The sequence below is a fragment of the Antechinus flavipes genome, chromosome 4 (assembly GCF_016432865.1).
Source record: "Antechinus flavipes isolate AdamAnt ecotype Samford, QLD, Australia chromosome 4, AdamAnt_v2, whole genome shotgun sequence".
Taxonomy (NCBI): domain Eukaryota; kingdom Metazoa; phylum Chordata; class Mammalia; order Dasyuromorphia; family Dasyuridae; genus Antechinus; species Antechinus flavipes.
In genome coordinates, this window is record NC_067401.1 from 203884233 (window position 1) to 203899110 (window position 14878).

A 14878-nucleotide genomic window follows, 5' to 3' on the forward strand; every position below is an offset into this window, starting at 1 on the left:
CCATCAATTGGAGAATGGCTGGGTAAATTGTGGTATATGAATGTTATGGAATATTATTGTTCTGTAAGAAATGACCAGCAGGATGAATACAGAGAGGACTGGCGAGACTTACATGAACTGATGCTAAGTAAAATGAGCAGAACCAGGAGATCATTATACACTTCGACAACGATATTGTAGGAGGACATATTTTGATGGAAGTGGATTTCTTTGACAAAGAGACCTGAGTTTCAATTGATAAATGACGGACAAAAGCAGCTACACCCAAAGAAAGAACACTGGGAAACGAATGTGAACTATCTGCATTTTAGTTTTTCTTCCCGGGTTATTTATACCTTCTGAATCCAATTCTCCCTATGCAACAAGAGAACTGTTCAGTTCTGCAAACATATATTGTATCTAGGATATACTGCAACATATCCAACATATAAAGGACTGCTTGCCATCTAGGGGAGGGGGTGGAGGGAGGGAGGGAAAAAAAAATCGGAACAGAAACGAGTGTCAATATAAAGTAATTATTAAATAAAAATTAAAAAAAAAAAGAAAAAAAGAAAAAAAAAGAAAAAATTTGGATTAAAAAAAATAATAATAAAATAAAATGTATTTCTTGCAAACACAAAAAAAAATCTAGTATTTTAAAATTAACAATATTAAACTAATAAGAACCAAAATGTTTATCTGATACTGTCACAAGATCCCTTTATTGGAAGTTTTTAATTCATCGTTTTCCTTTATTATATGAGAAGGGGATCAGTTTGAAGAAAAAAAGTTTATTTGAAGAAATGAACATGAAAATGATAAAAGGACAAAGAGCATCCATTCGGAAAGCATTTTGCAACTATGTCCAAAAAATTGTATATGCCCCTTGACCCATGATACAGTAGGCTTATTAATTAGTCCCTCTCCACCAAAGAGTAAGAAGTTGAAAAAGACAAATGTACAAAAACAGCTCTTTTTTCTTAATGTCAATAAGCTGGAAAAAGAGAGTGTTCACTAAAGCAATAATCAGAAATAATACACAAGAGTAAAGATAATCAAAACTAGACATAAATGAATATATAGTTTCATAAATTGAGTCAAGGCACTCAAATGTATTAATCTCATTTATCAAACGTTCCCCAAGAGAAAAATAACATGGTGAGAAATAAAGAGTTAATAATTTTAACTGAACATGAATGGGATGAACTCTCCCATAAAACGGAAATAGATAGCAGACTGGATTAAAAGCTAGAATTCTACAATATGTTTTTTACAAGAAACATTTAAAGCAGAGTGATACATACACAGAGTAGTAAAAGACTCAAGCAGAACTGAGCTAAAGTCAAAAAGCAGGTTACTGATCCTGATCTCAGAGCAAAAGAAGAATACATCTAATTAAAAGAGAAGGAAATAAACTATATTTTAGTAAAGGCTATCAGAGATAATGAAATAATACCAATTATTTACTTACATACACAAAACAGTATAGCATACAAACTCCTAGAGAAATCAATAGAGCTGCAAAAAGAATTAGCAAAAAATGACAGGAAAAGATAATGACGAATATTGGAGGGGATGTGGGAAAACTGGGACATTGTTGGTAGAGTAGTGAACTGATTCGACCATTTTGGAGGAAAATTTGGACCTATGCCCAAAGGGATATCAAACTATGCATACCCTTTGATCCAGCAATGTCTCTACTAGGCTTGAATCTTAAAGAGATCATAAAGGAGGAAAAGGGACACACATGTGCAAAAATGTTTGTGGCAGTCCTTTTTGTAGTGGCAAGAAACTGGAAACTGAATGGATGCCCATCATTTGGAGAATGGCTGAAAAAGTTATGGCATATGAATGTTATGGAATGTTATTGTTCTATAAGAAATGATCAGCAAGATGATTTCAGAGAGGGCTTACATGGAGAGTGTTAAATAAATCGATACTAAGCATGAGCAGAACTAGGAAACCATTATATACAGCAAGATTATACGATGATTAATTCTGATGGACATGGCTCTCATCAACAATGAGGTGATTCAGACCAGTTCCAAGGGTCTTGTGATGAAGAAAGCTATCTGCACCCAGAGAGAGGACAGTGGGAACTGAATGTGGATCACAACATACTATTTTCACTCTTTTTGTTGTTTGCTTGTATTTTGTTTTATTTTGTTTTTTCTTTTTGATCTAATTTTTCTGGAGCAGCATAATATTTGTGGAAATATGTATAGAGGAAATGAATATGTTCAACATATATTGGATTACTTGCTGATGGATGGGAGGAAAAAATTAGAACACAGGGTTTTGTAGGAGTGAATGTCGAAAATCATTCATGTATATATTTTGAAAATAAAAAGCTTTAATTAAAAAAAAAGAATTAGCAAAACTATAATAGTAGGGGATCTCAATCTTGCTCTCTCAGAACTAGATAAATCAAATCACAAAATAAATAAGAAGTTAAAGAGGTAAAGAGAATTTTAGAAAAGTTAGGTATGATAAAACTTTGGAGAAAACTGAATGGAGACAGAAAGGACTACCCTTTTTTCTTGGCAGTTCATAGAACCTATACAAAAACTGGCCATATATTAGGGCATAAAAATCTCAAAATCAAATGCAGAAAGGCAGAAATAGTAAATGCATCTTTTTCAGATCACGAAGCAATAAAAATTACATGCAATAAAAGGCCAGGGAAAAATAGACCAAAAATGAATTAGAAATTAAATAATCTAATCCTAAAGAATAAGTGGGTGAAACAACAAATCATAGACACAAGGGATAATTTCATCCATGAGAATGACAATAATGAGGCAACAACTCAAAATTTATGGGATACAGTCAAAGCAGATATGAAGTTTTATATTTCTAGATATTTACTTGCATAAAATAGAGAAAAAGATGATCAATGAATTGGGCATGCAACTAAAAAAGCTAGAAAAAAGAACAATCCCCCCCCAATTAAATACCAAATTTGAAATTCTGAAAATAAAAGATTATAAATAAAACTGAGTAAGAAAATTATTATTTTTTTAAATTATAACTTTTTATTGACAGAACCCATGCCTGGGTAATTTTTTTACAACATTATCCCTTGCACTCACTTCTGTTCCGACTTTTCCTCTCCCTCCCTTCACCCCCTCCCCCAGATGGAAAGTGGTCCTATACATATTAAATATGTTATTGTATATCCTAGATAAAATATATGTGTGCAGAGTAAGAAAATTATTGAACAACAAAACTAAGAGTTAAGTCTTATGAAAAAACCAATAAATTATGTTAACCTTTACTAAGTTTGATTAGAAAAAGGAAAGAAGAAAATCCAATTGCTAGTAACAAAAATGAAAAGGGTAAACTTTCCACCAATGAAAAAGAAATTAAAACAATAATTAGGAGCGATTTTACCCAAATGTATTCCAATGAATGTGATAATTTAAGTGAAATGGATGAATTCTTTATTATTATTATTATTATTATTATAGGTTTTTATTGACAAAACATATGCATGGGTAGTTTTTCAATATTGATCCTTGCAAATACTTCTGTTCCAACTTTTCCCCTTCTTCCCTCCACCCCTTCTCCAAGATAGCAGGCACTCCCATACATGTTAAACATGTTAAAGTATATATTAAATACAATATATGTATACATATTTATACAGTTATCTTGTTGCATAAGAATAATCATATTTAGAAAGAAGGAAAAATAACCTGGGAAGAAAAACAAAAATGCAAGCAAGCAACAACAGAAAGAGTGCAAATGCTATGTTGTGGTCCACACTCATTTCCCAGTGTTCTTTCACTGGGTGTAGCTGTTCTGTTCATCACTGATCAATTGGAACTGATTTGGATCCTCTCATTGTTCAAGATAGCCACTTTCATCAGAATTGATCCTCATATAGTATGGTTGTTGAAGTGTATAATGATCTCCTGGCTCTGCTCATTTCATTTAGTATCAGTTCACGTAAGTCTCTCCAAGCCTCTCTGTATTCATCCTGCTGGTCATTTCTTATAGAACAATAATATTCCATAACATTCATATACCATAATTTACTCAGCCATTCTCCAATTGATGGGCTTCTGGTCAATTTCCAGTTTCTAACCACTACAAAAAGGGCTGCCACAAACATTTTTGCACATACAGGTCCCTTTTCCTTCTTTAATATCTCTTTGGGAGTATAAGCCCAGTAGTAACATGCTGAGTCAATGGGTATGCACAGTTTAATAACTTTTTAAGTATAGTTCCAAATTGCTCTCCAGAATGGTTGGATCCGTTCACAGCTCCACCAACAATGCATCAGTGTTTCAGTTTTCCCACATCCCCTCCAACATTCGTCATGATCTTTTCCTGTCAGCCAATCTGACAAGTGTGTAATGGTACCTCAAAGTTGTCTTAATTTGCATTTCTCTGATCAATAATGATTTGTAACACCTTTTCATATGAGTAGAAATAGTTTCAATTTCTTCATCCAACAACTGTCTGTTCAGAGAAATGGATGAATTCTTAAAAAAAATTTAAAGAACAATGAATCCCAATACTATGCAAACTATTTGGAAAAACAGAGAAAGAAGGAGTCCTACCAAATTTCTTTTATGACTCAAATATGGTGCTTGATATTTCAACCAGGTAGGGCCAAAACAGAAAAAGAAAATAATAGACCAATTTCCTTAATGAATATTGATGCAAAAATCTTAAACAAAATATTAACAAGATTACAGCAAGTTATCTCCAGGATAATATACTATGACCAAGTAGGAAGGCAGGAGTGGTTCAATATTAGGAAAACTATTAGCATAAATTCACTATATCAATAACCAAACTAACAAAAATCATATGATTATCTCAATAGATGCAGAAAAAGCATTTGACAAAATCCAACATCCATTCCTATTGAAAACACTAGAGAGCATAAAAATAAATGGAGTTTTCCTTAAAATGATCAATAACATCTATTTAAAACCATCAACAAACATCATATGTAATGGGGATAAACTAGAACCATTCCCAGTAAGATCAGTAGGTGAAATAAGGATTACCCATTATCACCATTACTATTCAATATTGTATCAAAAATGTATCAAATAGGGACAGTTTCAGATGAAATAATCAAAGCTATAATCATATGAAAAAATGTACTAAATCACTATCAAGGAAACATGCATTACAACAACTCTGAGGTACCACCTCATATCTATTAGATTGGCTAATATGACAAAAAAGGAAAATGATCAATGTTGGAAAGGATGTGGAAAAATTGAGATAATAATGCATCATCAATAGAATTATGAACTAATTCAACCATTTTATAAAGCAATTTAGAACTATGCCTAAAGGGCTATAATACTGTTTACGCTTTGACCTAGATTCCATACTACTACTAAGATCTATGTCCAAAGAGATCAGAAACAAAAAGGAAAAGGACCTAAATATATAAAAATATCTTATTGCAGTTCTTTTCAAAAATTTCAAAAAATTTTTATAGCTTTTCATTTTTTCAAATACATGCAGAGATACTTTTCAATATTCAACTATGCAAAATTTCCTCCTTTCCTCCCTCCTTTCCACTTCTTCCCACAGACAGCAATCCAATATAGGTTAAACATGTACGATTCTTCTAAGCATATTTACTTATCTGTCATGCTGCACAAGAAAATTTAGATCAAAATGTGAGAAGGATGAAAAAAAGCAAACAACCAACAATAACAAAGGTGAAAATACTATGTTGTAATCCATATTCAGTCCCCACAGTCATCTTTCTGGATGCAGATAGCTTTAAATGCCTTGAATCACTTCATTATTGAAAAGAACCAAATCTATCACACTGGATCATGACACAATCTTGTTGTTGCTATATACAATGTTCTCTTGGTTCTACTCATTTCACTTAGCATCAATTCATGTAAGTCTTTCCAGACTTTTCTGAAATCATCCTGCTGATCATTTCTTATGGAACAATAATATTCCATTACATGTATATATTATAACCTATTCAGTCATTCCCCAACTGCTGAGCATCCATTCCATTTCCAATTCTTTGCCATTACAAAAAGGGCTACTGCAAACATTTTTGTAGATGTGGATCCTTTCCTCTAGTCATCTAAAATGTCCACATTAAAAACTCAAAAAAACATTTATCATATGCAGAGTATCATGACAATTAAGGAAATGCAAAGTTTAACACTGAGATAAGAAAAATCTTTGACCTTATGTAATTCTGAATCCAAAAGGATAATTGTAAGTTTGTTATGATAAGGCTAGTATGTTTCCTATATTTTCAACAAATGTCTCCTAAATTCTTATAAAGATAACAAGATAAAATGTATTTAAAATATCAATTCTGGCAACTATTAACTTTTTGCCCTTATGAGGGAGGGATGGGCAAGATACAGTGGAAAGACTCCTGGATTTGGAGTTAAGGAATTATTAATCTCTACTCAGCAATTTATTAGTTGTATTATTATTTTGAGAAAATCTGGTTCTCAAGTTTTTTCACCTGTAAAATTAAGGAGATGATGACTTTTGGGTCCTCTCTAACTCTAAATTTATGATTCAAAGAAACAAATACCGTAGTTTAACAACAAAGAAAAAAAACGTAAAATCAGAAAACCAAAACTCTGCCCAACAAGAAAAATGTCTATTCCTAGTTAGCCTCTTCTTCCTACCTAGTTCCACACCTCTTCTTTCTGCCTTGATTCTATTCTGAAAACCCCATATTACAAATATAAAAGTTTCCTGATTTGAAAGTTTCTATCTGCTAACTGACTGGTGTCTTCTTTCCTGTGGCTTCAAGGGTGGGAACTAATTAATTTCATCTAAACAGAATCTGTTCTCCTCCTGATAATACACCTGAATAATATTCAGAAGTTGACCTAAAGGATGGACTGAAATGTCCAAAACCATCTTGGACGCCATTCTTCCAGCCATGGTCTGAAAATCATCATTTGGTTTTGTTTGAGGGTCTTCTAGCAATATCCTTGCTGATTTCCACTCCTGTTTTGGAGGTGTTAGTTCTAGCCTTACCATGAAGAAAGTAGGTGGTCTGCTATATTAGTTGGGGTGCTGACCCAAGGGTGAGGGGCCTGATGGGATATCCTATTATTATGATATTATGGTTGTTCCCCTCTAATTAAAGCATGAGATCTTCTCTTAGGACATTCCGTTAAATATTCCAAATTACAAGACTATTGCTTTTGAAATCAACTTTTTCAAAACCCTTTTTAGTGCCATCAAAACAGATTTTGATACCATAACCAGCTGTTTATGCCTGATTAGTGTGCTCAGCTTTGTTCAAATACTGAAAAGGAAATAATTAAGAAATAATTTGTCTGTGTTAATCCAGTAGAGCCTAGGACCAAGGGAATGAGATACTACCTATTAAAAAGAGTAATCCTAGTCAGCAAGATTTACTTTCAATACTGGAATAGGGACCACCAATCTTCAGGATCCTATCATAGCCTTCACAAACGATCCCCAAAAGTTTCTCCCTCTACCTTGGTATTAGGTTCCATGATTTCCTATTTTCCCCAAATCTAGTTTGCCTAGAAATTTTATTTCTTGGTATGAATTAATAAACAGGCATTTTAGTTTACAAATGCACTTGAGAATTTGGTTAATGTAATCAATCCAACATTGTCTAGGTGAATTAGTAAATTCAGTTTACTGAACACATAAAATTGAGGACTTTTTGATTAATTAGTTTTTTTTAAATTAACACTCTCTAAGACTTTTTCAGTATCATCTTGCCATTCTTGGTAAAGCATGTGAGACACATCAAACATAGTAGCTGTATTCAAAAGAGTGGAACCACTGGAGTATCATAGAAGATTGTTTTAAAGAGAAATGCTGTCCAGATGGGAGAGAGCTTGAGGAAATTCATCAGGACTACTATTATCAATATAGTTTCAATTACCATTGCAGATAGTTCTGCTATTTAATTAAGTTGAGAAATACAACAGTAATTTGAGGAGTTAAAGTGGTCTGCAGCACCTCCAGTAGATTCACTCAATAAAGGTTACTGTCCTGTTCATAATCACTGAGTTGGAAAGGATCACAAAGATAATCTTTGTGATTGATTGAGCTCTTTACTGATTAAGAATTCCTTCTATGGCATCCCCAACAAGTGTTCCAAATATGGATCTTTCACTTCTGTGTTCATCAATATTTTGTTCTGGAACCCCTGGGGAAGAGGCCTAAGTAGCCATTCAATTCATTGCATATGTGACTGAAAATTCACAGACAATACAGAAAGAAGATTTGTGTTATTTCTCATGGAAAGACTGCACGATCTCATTTGCCTTGATTATGATACAAACATCTTAGAGGAGTGCACATTTGCTTTGTTAGCAGCTTTAAAAAACATCCAGGGGCAGCTAAGTGGCATAGTGGATAGAGCACCAGTTCTGAAGTCAGGAGGACCTGAAGTTCAAATTTGACCTCAGACACTTAACACTTCCTAGCTGTGTGACCCTGGGCAAGTCACCTAACCCCAACTGCTTCAGGGAAAAAAAAAGTCCAATTGCCAGTAGTTACTATAAATGAAGGAACTGGCTTAGCAGAAGTTAATTTTTAAAAGAAAAGTCACTTGAATATTAGAACACATCCGATCATCACATCATTTGCTATATCTGATGACATGACTCACAGTTGATCCTACTATAGAGGAGGAACAACTGGCAACAGGAACCTTAACAGTCTTAATGGATGATGAAGGCAAGCTGTGTTGTCTAAACAAAATAGGTATAAGTGGGCTGAGGATAAACTTCAGGACTCTATAAGTCCTGATAAAAAAAACTGATGGATGAAGTAATTGAAAGTATGAAACTAAAATAAACAGCCAGCACATATTTTTCAAAATGGATTTGTAAAAACTATTTGTTACAGTGCTCACAAATTTTTTATATTAAATAAACAAATATCAATACTACATCTTATTGCCATTCTCTCACTTTACCATGCCTGCCTACAAGGAAGTTAGGACATATAAAGAAACAAGCAAATGCAAGATAATTTAGATAAGAGCATGTATAACTGGGGATATCAGGAAAGACTCAGCATAGAATGGGTACATCTCAATTGAACCTTGAACAAAGTTAGGGATTCTAAGAAGGGGGAGAAGACATTACATTTCAGGCATGGAGGATAGCCTAGGCAAAAGACTGAAAGTGGGAGATGGAATACTAAGTTTAAATAGACTTGTTTGGCTGGAATGAAGGAAAACAATGTAAACTAAGTCTAGAAAATTAGGCTAATAGGTATTAATAGCAGTTATAGAAAGGCTAGCACATTAATACATGTTTTTAAAAATTATTATCTTTTACTCTGGGAAATTAGTATGAACCACTACATAGAATTCCCAATCCCTTTATTTTTGTCTGCCTGCATTTTTTATTTCCTTCACAGGTTAATTGTACACTATTTCAAAGTCCAATTCTTTTTGTACAACAAAATAACTGAATGGACATGTATACATATATTGTATTTAACATATGCTTTAACATATTTAACATGTATTGGTCAACCTGCCATCTGGGGAAGGATGTGAGGGGAAGGTTTTGCAATTGTCAATGCTGAAAAATTACCCATGCATATATCTTGTAAATAAAAAGCTATAATAAAAAAAAAAAAAGAGTGGCTAAAAAAAATTATTATCTTTTGCTTTTATCAGCACCATCTCTGGATATATATACACACACATATATATATGCTTCTAAGTGGAACGAACATCTTTTAACAAAAAAATTTTTTTTTAATTTACATAGCATACAACATTTTGTTTTATGGAGAAAGACACAGCTTGTCATTTGTTCTCTAGGATGTTCTGCTTCTTGTTAGTGTTCCTTTTATTTGTTACATTGTTATTATTCTTTCAAGTCTGCCTTTTATTTTGCTCTGCATTAGTCCATACAAACCTTCCCAAGTTTCTCTAAATGTCTTTATCATTCCTTACACATCACTGTAATTTAAAAAAATAAACTATTGATAATTTCTTTTTTTTTTCAGCCTCACTATTATTTCTCAATAGCTACTCACCCACACATTTCTGTATAAAAAAATATGAACACTAAGCAAAACAAATAAATCCAGTAGTCATATCTGAAAAAAATTCATGCCTCACTTCAAAAATACAGTCTATTACTGATCTATCTGCAAAGAGGTAAAAGGCATGGTTAACCATCAATCTTCAGGAATTACAACTGAACACTACATTATTCAGAGCTTTGAAATTTTGCAAAGTTATTTTCCTTTGTATTATTATGCTTACCATGCAAATTTTTTCCCGATTCTGCTTTTACTCTTTACTGGTTTACAGGATCATAGATTTAGAGCTGGAAGGAACCCTATAAAGGACACTCACAAATGAGACAGAGACCTACAGAAATGAAAGGACTTGTCTTAATTGCTGTTGTTGCTTGTCTTAAGAAGACTATAATAATATCAGGAAGTTGATGCAATGGCATGTTAGTGAACTGGATTTAAGCGAGGAAGTGTGGTGCAAAGTCACCAGCCTCATTTTCTCCTCCAGAGTCATCTCTTGACTTTAAGCATTCTCTGTTTTCATTGTTCCCACTCTAATACCCAAGCCTTTACTATCTTATCTCTCAGGTCTAGTTCACTAATGAGAAGCTTTTAGTTTGTTTTACAGATTCCATGTTGCAGGGTTATCCATTATATTCAAGATTAAAAATAATTATTTCTTGGTCAGAAAAACCAGACATAGTGATCAGAGCTTTCTTTTTGTGAAAGGAAAGACAATCATTCATCTATTAATAAAGTTCTATTAAAATCTATCTCCCTAAAATATCAACTTTAGAATGAGACTTTAAATATTAATTCTGAATGTATTGTGTTTGCTTATTTCCAATGTCTTCTAAATGGTATTCTAAAACCATCTTCACTTGAATAAAACTGAAGATAATAAATGATATGAGAGAATTCTTGCTCCTGAGCAAGAATCTAATATGACTATCATCACATTCATTAACCTTCAAAGTCATTATCTTTCAACTCAAACTAATGAGCTAAGTAATCTCTCTCTGCATAAAAGTCTATTAAACAAATTACAGGACACTTGGAAATTAAGTCATAAGGCAATGAAAATATCACACATAGCTTTTTTTCCTTTAAAAAAAAAAAGCTAATATTAATAAATTAAAAATTGACAAAAAACAAAATAAAATTAAAATTTAATAAACCACAAAAACATTAGGAAAAATATCTAATAAAATAAAGAGGGCTAGATTACATGATGAGTTTTATAAGTTAAGCAGAATAGGGGAAAATGGTATCACCTACATAGTATAATCTGAAGCGGAAAGAACACTTGTCTAAATTTTTTTTTCCTAACTCTGTCATATTACCTAAAATTTCATCATCGAATGAGTCCTAAGATTTTTACATTTTATATTTTCTAAAATCTTGAAGACCCTGAGAGTAATAGTATCCTAGGCGGTAATAACATTTTTTATTATACTGTATTTTTTTTTTATTTACAGTATTTATCATACTGTAAAAAGTGGCTACCTGGATATTTAAGAACTGAGTTTGTTTTCTTTTCTGTAAAATGGGGATAATATTTGTTATTACCTACACCTCACAGGAGAGTTTTAAATTGAAAATGCTATACAAACATAAGCTAATTTGTTTAACTAATTCAGCTGTTCTTTCTTCATTTGAGTATTTCATTCTATTTCCTGCTCTCATTCTGTATTCTGTAGTCTGAAATTCTACCATATTATTTACCCCACCTCTACCTGATCTCCCCATTCCAATCCTTTTACTCAGTCCTGAATCTGAACACTGTCCTTCTAAACATGTGCCCTGGACCCTACTGGTTTTCTCTAGTCTCCCTGCTTCTATAATGCTTTCCCTCCATGACTATGTTATACCTCCTCTGCTCTTTGCTTGTTTTTCTCACCAGTCATTTCTCCCCTGTCTCCAAATCTTTCACTTACATAGCCACTACATACTAATTAAGGCCTTTGTCACTTCTCACCTGAACTACTGCAACAACTTCCCAATTGGCTTCTCTTGCTTTGTCTCTTTCTATTCCAGTCCAACTTCTATGTAAGCTATTAAACTGATTTTCATAAAGAACATAGCTCATCATCAAGTCACCACCCTAATTCAATAAACTTCAGTAGTTTGTGTATAGGATAAAATATAAAGTTTTTTTGTTTTAGCTTTTAAAATACTTTACAACTTGGTCCCAAACTATGTTTTTGATCTTTATACATTACTCCCCTACCCATCTGTATTCCTCCAGGAGACTGATTGTTTTATCATTCTTCACACATAACCCGCCTCCATTTCTTACCTTTATGTCCTTTGCACTGGCTATCATCAATGCATGAATGTACTCCCTTACTCCCTTCTTCAAAGACAGATTGGCTAATTTGAGGATTTTCCAGTAGGTCAGTGTCAAGAAGGATCACAGGGGATTCTGCCGTGGACTAAAGGCATCCTATTGCTGAAATTCAATAGAATCTTCCTGAGTACTAAATGACAAATGGATCTTATGTATCCATAACTGGCTTAATCTGAAGTGTACTTTCTGGGGCAATTTTAGGGTATTCAGGTCTAGCTATATCCTAAAATGATCATTTCCTTTCATCTCAGGAGAATACAGTGTTATTATACAGGAGTATAATATAGGAGAATTACAGGTCTACTAAGAATTAAGTTTTTGTGATATGAAACTGTATAGCTCTTCATAGTTTACTCAATCTATATCATCAAAGAGAACAAAGTGACATTTTGGCATGAACTGGGATCACCTTGTTTGAAATCTGCTGGAGGGCAGGATTGTTATGATATACAAAAACAAACTACTTTGCTTCCTACTGCATATCTAGTAGGTGTCCCTTAATATAATCAGCAGATTATTTAGACTATTTTAAATACTACTATATAGGCTAGACTATCTTATTTAGATTAGAATGTCTTTATTAATATAATTCCCATTACAAATATTTGTAATATTTGCTATATTCAATTTCTTTATGTCTACAATTAAAGCTTAAAAAAACCCCAAAACTTACCAATTTACAAAATGCTTTTAATCAGTCTACAGGAAAAGTAAAATTAAACTAAACCTAAATTTGTGTCTACTTCTTCCACATAAATAACTTCTTTACTATGAATGAATAGCTAGCTATTTGTCAAGCTGAAAGATGAACAACTTTTTTTAAAAGATAAACTTTTTAAAGTTTCAGATATATGAATCTCACACATCAAATATCTCAAAACATTACTTATAATAAAACACTGTAGAACTCCTGCCTAAAATCCACAATTTTCCATTTCTCAATAAATTACATCTTGATCATTTTCACTTGCTTTTCACTTCCTAACTTTGTATTAAGAATTATTGTAAGAATTGTTGATTTCCATTTTTTAATAAAATTGGGATTGTTCTGTGTAACCCTGGGCAAATCATTTAACTCCAATTGTCTCAGCAAACAAACAAAAAAAATTGCGATTATTTTCTCAAATTAACCAACAAGATTTATTTAGATGTGAAAGAAGTTGTCATTATTCCTGTACAGCCATACTCCAGTTCTGATAAAAAACAAAGAGGAAAACATGATATTTTATTAGATGCACCTGTTTTTGTTTTGAAGACTGCTTATACTTTGTGGTTTACTATATTTCAACAGGAAATGAATTATCATTTGAAGATGGGAGAAAGCAATGTTTCTTTCTGACTTGAAGATAAGAGAGTAGAACAAAACCCATGGCATTGTAACCTTCCAGTTCTTAAATAAATTTCAATTATAAATGTACATTTAAATTTTAAGACTATAACTTAGCAGTGATGTCCTAATTTTAAGACTGGGTAGTTGCCTTTCTCCTTATCTTTTAGTTCTGAAAAAAAATCTTTGGCTAATAGTCATTGTTCAAATGCTATTTAACAGAATATAAACAAACAAATAAACAAATAAATCTCCAATTAATAATTAATTGTAAATGTTTATAGGGTTGTGTCTTTCTAGTTGCATTTTCTATTTATAGCAATGCAATGTTTATCTTCAATTCTATATATATTCTGTATATGAATCTCTTTCATAGATATATTGGTGATTTCTATTACAAATGTCTTATCATATATATTCTAGTAATTAAAAACAAAAAAATTTTATGTTGGTGCTTTTTCAATGTCCTTAATTAAACAGTCACATGTCCTCAAACTTTTCTTCCCATAAATGGAATTTTAAAAACCCAAACCACCATGTTATTTCTTATACAAACGCTAGTTTTCCTTTCTGGTGTAAATTTAGATTCTTTTCTGATAAAGCCTTAAAAGACTTTCCTACTAATCTTCTAAAAAAAAAAAAAATTCCAGTTGACACAACAGATAAAACAAATACTCAGTTAATAACCTAAATAGAAATCACAAGATCACCCAGTGATCCAGGGTTGAAAAAGACAACACAAAAAATAGATTGGCATTGCCTTACCTGCCCTAATGACAGTTAAGAAACTGACTGCCATCCCTATATAAGGAATATATGTAAACCACAGAAAAGACTTTCTAGAAAATAGATAGCAATTTAGTCTCAAAGATTTCTTCATGTTTTCTAAATTTATTTTCATACACAATCTAAAAACAAGTAGAGACTGTAGGTTGGAATCAAAAGAACACTTTTCTAATGTAAAAACATTTTATATCAAATATCTGAGAAAATTCAGATTTAATTATATAAGCAACTTCATTAACAGAAGTATTTAACACCATAAATTAACCTCCAAAAGACAAGTTGGTCAAAGAATATGAAAAAGAGTCTTCAAAAGAATGACAAACTATTAGAATTTACAACAAAGAATATCCTAAATCACTAATAAGATAAATGCAAAAGAAGCCTGAAAGTTCACTTCAAACTCAGAAAATTGCCAAAAATGACAAAAGAAAATA

General features: G+C 32.3%; 1 protein-coding gene and 1 pseudogene across 6 annotated transcripts in view; one reads left to right on the forward strand and one right to left on the reverse strand.

Moving 5' to 3' along the window:
• USP49 (ubiquitin specific peptidase 49) overlaps positions 1-14878 on the reverse strand; it is a 126201-nt gene that overhangs the window by 61380 nt on the left and 49943 nt on the right. The gene's annotated exons all lie outside the window — the stretch shown is intronic.
• Positions 1-14878, forward strand: part of LOC127561440 (exosome complex component RRP43-like) — an 84922-nt pseudogene that overhangs the window by 19423 nt on the left and 50621 nt on the right.